Below are 6000 nucleotides of genomic sequence, written 5' to 3' on the forward strand. Positions count from 1 at the left end.
TCTTTCTAAAATTTTTTGTTCAAAACTTTCTCTTCCAAGAAAAGTTCTTTGTTAAAAAACTTGTGCTATTCATCTTTTTCATTCCCTTCTCCCTTTTCCAAAAAGAATTCACCAAGGACTAACCGCCTGAATTCTTTTTGTGTCTCTCTTCTCCCTTTTCCAAAAGAACAAAGGACTAACCGCCTGAATTCTTTTGTGTCTCCCTTCTCCCTTTTCAAAGAATTCAAAACGACAGAGTATGAGAATTCTTTTGATTTTTCCCTTTCCCATATACAAAAGATTTCAAAGGACTAACTGCCTGAGAATTCTTTTGTATCCCCATTCCCAAAGTTTCAAAGGTTTAAATGCCTGAGAACTTTGTCTTAACACATTGGAGGGTACATCCTTTGTGGTACAAGCAGAGGGTACATCTACTTGGGTTGTTGACTGAGAACAAGAGAGGGTACATCTCTTGTGGATCAGTTCTAGTGGAGGGTACATCCACTAGGTTGTTCAAAGAGAACAAGGGATGGTACATCCCTTGTGGATCTTTGCTTGTAAAAGGATTTTTACAAGGTTGAAAAGAAATTTCAAGGACCGCAGGTTGCTTGGGGACTGGATGTAGGCACAGGTTGTTGCCGAACCAGTATAAAAACTCTTGTGTGTTTGTCTCCTTCTTCCCTACTCTTTTAATTTCCGCTGTGCACTTTAATTCCTGCTTTTTACTTTTGGTTAATTTTCTTTTCTATTCTTCATTTACTTAACAACATAGTAAAAGCCTCAGAAGAGTAAATATTTAATTAGTAAAGGTTTAGGAATAATTAATTCAACCCCCTTTCTTAATTATTCTGAGGCCACTTGATCCAACAGGGTGAGGGTAATCTCATTAGTTAGACCATTGTAAATGATCTTCCTATCAAATTGCCATGGACTTCGTAAAAGAATATGCCCTGCCTCCATGGGAACTATATCACAATTAACTTCATCCTTAGATGTCCTAATGGAGAAAGGTACCTTCATTTGTTGGTTAACTATTATTTGCCCTTGCTCATTGAGCCATTGAAGTTTATAAGGTTTTGGGTGGGGAATGATAGTGAGGTTCAACTTGGAAACTAATCTTGATCTACAACAATTGCAACAAGATCCACTATCCATAATGAGAGAACAAGTTTTATCTAAAATTTTGCATCTTGTATGAAAGATGTTCTCTCTTTGGGATTGAGATAGATCATAAGATTGACCTCCAAGGAGCCTTCTAACCATTAGGAGGTCACCTTCTTCATGGGGGTAGACTTCCTCACTAGACTCTTCACCCCTTACTTCATCTTCACTTCCACTAGAGGAAGGGAAAGAAGTACTCTCCTCTTGACTACTATAAATGTCTTGACCCCTCATAATTATGGTTTTCTTTGTGGGGCATTAAGAGGCAATGTGACCTCTCCCAAGACATTTGAAGCATTTAATGTTGCTAGTCCTTTCTTGGAAACTAGTCTTAGGGGTGGATTTCTCAATGGTCTTACCCTTATCTTCCTTGGGTTTTGAAGGTGCAGCTAGGGGTGGGAATAGGCCAGGCCAGGCTTTAAAAGGCCTAAGCCTAGCCTACGATTAATTTTTGAGGCCTGAGTCTGGACTATAGCCTATCAAAGGCTTTTATTTTGGCTTGGCCTGACCTTTTTAAAAGCCTAGCCTGACCTGGTAGCCTTTTTAAAAGCCTATTTAAAAGTCTTCTTCATATTAAATCTTTAATATTCCTAGTTGTTTTTTCCAAAAAAAATAATAAATAACACACCTTCTATAATAGGCTAAACATAGAATGTTAATTACCTCTATCAAAAAGCTTGAAGTGAAAAGGATATGATTTTTGTTTGGTTAGGAACGTAATAGGAAAAGAAGGAAACCTGATAGGAAAAGGATATGATTTTTGTATAGGAACTTAATAGGATATGATAGGATATGATTTTTGTATAGGAACATAATAGGATATGATAAGATATGATTTTTGTTTGGTTAGAAACATAATAGGAAAGTTAAAAAAAAAAAAAGGAAACCTGATAAAAAAGGATATGATTTTTGTATAGGAACGTAATAGGATATGATAGGGTATGATTTTTGTATAGGAACGTAATAGGATATGATAGGATATGATTTTCATTTGCTCTAGAATACAGGAACGTAATAAAAGAAAAAGGAAACCTAATAGGAATAAAAAAAGGAACTGTTAACAGAAATAGGAAAACTAATAAAAATAATGAGAAATATAAAGGAACACCTGACTCACACATTGTAATTAAAATTTTATTTAATTATAGGGATAGAATCTACTAGTTTTTTAAAAAATAATATTAATTGTATCCAAAAAATAATATAAGTATATATATATATATATAGGCCGGCCTATCAGGCTTATAAGGCTTTTTAATAAGTCTAAGCCTGGTCTATTTAATTTAATAGGCTTTTAAAAAAGCATGATCCTAGCCTTTTAATTAAATAGGCCAGGTCAAGCCAAGCTTTATGTAGGCCAGGTCGTAGGCCCCTGTAGGCCAGCCTAGCCTATTCCCATCCCTAGGTGCAGCCCCCAAAATTCCTTGGGCTTTGTCATTCCTTGGATAAGAGTGAAAGCCATAAGATTTTGAAGAAGGCTTTCTTTTAAGTTGTTGCTCCACTTTTATACAAAGTTGGACTAGCTCATCTAGGTCCCTATATGGAAGGAGTTCAACCTTGTCCCTCACTTCCATATTAAGCCCACTAAGGAACCTAGCTATGCTTGTTCTTTCCTCCTCCCTAAGTCCAGCTCTTAAAAGGAGTAGTTCCATTTGTTGTCTATATTTTTCAGCACTCATACTCCCTTGTCTAAGCATTTGGAGCTTGTCCATAAGCTCTCTTTTATAGTAAGTGGGAATGTGTCTCTTCCTAAGAGCACTTTTAAGATCATTCCAATACTTTACTAGAGGATCCCCATGAATCCTTCATTCCCTAACAAGGAAAGTCCACCAATAGAGGGCATACCCTTGAAAGCTAAGGGTAGCCAATGGAACTTTTCTTTCTTTGCTAATATGATGGCAAGCAAAGAGTTGTTCAACCTTCATTTCCCAATCTAAGTAGGTCTCAACATTATCTTTTCCATGGAAATATGAGAGGCTAATGTTAGCCTCTTGAGGCCTTCTATCCTTTTCTCTTCTTTGGGAATGATGTTTAGTATGTGAACTATGGCGTCCTCTATAATAGTTGCTAAGTTCTTCACTTAAACTCTTGCAAGAGTCATGACTACTATAGGAGGCATGTTTTTCTCTTTTCATTTCTTTCATTATTTTTCTTCTTTCTTCCTCTCTTATTTGTTGTCTCACATCTTAATTTATTTCTACCATCTCTTTTCTTTTTTCTTTTCTTTCTAGTTTTTCTTTCCATAACTCGAGGGAACTTAACTCATCTAAGATTCTAGATAAAGGATCCTTATGACTAGTACCATCACCATTAACACTAGATGAATGATGACTCATATTGGTTCCTACGTTGTGGTTCTTTCTTGTTGGGGGCTTATAAAAGGTAAAAGCTAGGGTTCAAAAGAACTCAAGATAAGCAGAATAAGCAAGAAGAAAGTATTATGTAATTACAAGATAAACTAGGTGTGACTAGTAAAGAAAATAAGCTATGAAAGTAAGCAAGAAATTAAAGTGCAAGAAATGTAAACTAGACGAATCCTAAGAGTGTTTGGATGATCACATTTAAGATTTCCAACAAAACACTCACTATCCTAAGGGAAAAATTGCCTAAAATTATTACACACAAATGGAAGTTTGGTAACCTAATGGAGGCTCCCAGCACACTTCCAATGAAAGGCCTTTTTGTTACAAAATTTGAAAGCAATGAAGGTAAGTAAATTGCCAATTACAAAATTAGAAAACAGTCCTCAATTTTGGTGGTTGTGCACTCTTTGGTGATTCACTCAATTTGGAGTGCTTCTTAGTCCAATAGCTCTTAAGGTGGTTGGCCCCTTGCTTCTTGACTCAAATTCTTCAAGGGATGACATAAATCCTTTTTTCCAATTCCCTATATGGCAACTCACAAACAAGGAAACAAAGAGACAAGCAATAACCAAAGAACAAAAAAATGAAATGAAAGCTAAACCAATAAATTTTTAACAAGACAAATTTTCAAGGATTATTCAACAATTAAAGCAATGAAAAGCACACAAAAGCAAGTTTGGACTCAAAGAGAAACCTAGAATGGCTCTAGAGTAGAGTAAAAAAAAAACAAAAAAAAAATCAAGAAACCTCTAGTTTTGACACTTGCTTTCACACTAATTTTCAATTGAAATTTCAAAACTAATATTGGTATAAAATAGGCACCAGTTGTAGAACAAATTTCGAGCCAAAACAACAAGCACATTTCCCTTTCACTTTTTTTTCCTGGACACAGATTTTCTTGCCAACTTGTGTGATTTTTCGTATTTTTTCCTTTTATCCAAATCACTTGTTTCTTTTTTTATAATTTTGTTCCAGATGTATAGAAAGTTTAGTAAAAATTGCAGCTCATAATTCGCAGTGACCAATTCCCTGTAATTTTTACAAGTTCGTATGTTCAAGCTGCCAGCACCAGCAATTTCAACCTAGAAATCAAGAGTAATGTTTATGTTGCTTAAGGCTTGGATAATTACAATTTGTGTTTTCTTATGCTCTATTGTCTTGCATAACACAATTCAAGAGAGCTTAAGACTTATTTTGATTCACAACTCAGCACCACAACTCAATTTCTTCATAGGCATCATATAGGAAACTTAGAAAACAAAACAAAGTTTAACAACAAGACTACTTCTTGGAATTGATTTAGAACATGTTATGAAGTAAATAAAATGCATGAATTAGACTCAAAATTAAAACGATAGGCTAAGAATGACAAGAATACATGAACAAATGTATCTAAAATTCAATCAAAAAAATAAAAATTCAACATAAACTTAGAACATAATGTGACAATTATTATGACTAAACATGGCTCTAAGACAACATGGATTAAGTGATTTACACTTAGATTTTTGTGTTTTTATTTTTCTAATCAATATTTTGGAAGAAAATTTAGATCTAAAGGTTCAGCACAAGAAGATTATGACTGGAAAAAAAAAATGATAGAACCTAAAATCAACACAAAAACTTGATTCAAGAGTAGATCTATTTGAACCATAGAAATGCAAGAACAAGTGTAGATCTAAGATTTAGTGAGTTTATTTTTTTGAATATACTCTAAACAACACCAAACCACAAGACAGTGGAGGATATACGTGGAGAATAAGATGAAGAACAAGGAATTAAAGTGAATTGACCGAACAAAAAGATAGAGGAAGCAAAAGAACATCACTTAGACAAAGATGCTCTAATACCACATGTAGCTCCTTGTGGAGCTTTTAGGCCTTGGATCTTCTTCATTAATGGAGTCCTTTGCTTCTTGAAGTTTAATGGAAGAGGAATGGAGAAGGAAGAAAGATGATTGGAGACGCCACTTCAAGGAGAAGATGAGTCAAGAAGAAGCTCACCACCATAGGAAGCCATGGATAAGAGCTTGAAGGTAGGAGAAGATGAGTGGAGGGAGAAGGAGCACGAAATTTTGTACACACATGGCCTCTATTTATAGCCTAAGTGTCACACAAAATTGGAGGGAAATTTAAATTTCTATTTAAATTTCACTTGAATTTGAAATTGAATTTGTGGAGCCAAATTTTGGAGCCAAAATTTCACTAATTTTGATTAGTGAGTTTTAGCTATGGTTCAGCCCACTAATCCAAGATCAAGTCCAAGATTCTCCACTAAGTGTGCTTTGATGTCATGAGGCATGTAAAACATGAAGGACATGTACAAAGTGTGACTATATGATGTGACAATGGGGTGTAGCAAGAAAATACTCACCTCCCCCTCTAAAATTTAATTGGATTAGGCTTCTCCCAATTCAATTAAATTTATTTCCCAACACACACATCAAATATTCACTTAATGCATGTAAAATTACAAAACTACCCTTAATACAAAAAAC

This window comes from Glycine max, chromosome 10, assembly GCF_000004515.6.
Source record: "Glycine max cultivar Williams 82 chromosome 10, Glycine_max_v4.0, whole genome shotgun sequence".
Lineage (NCBI taxonomy): Eukaryota > Viridiplantae > Streptophyta > Magnoliopsida > Fabales > Fabaceae > Glycine > Glycine max.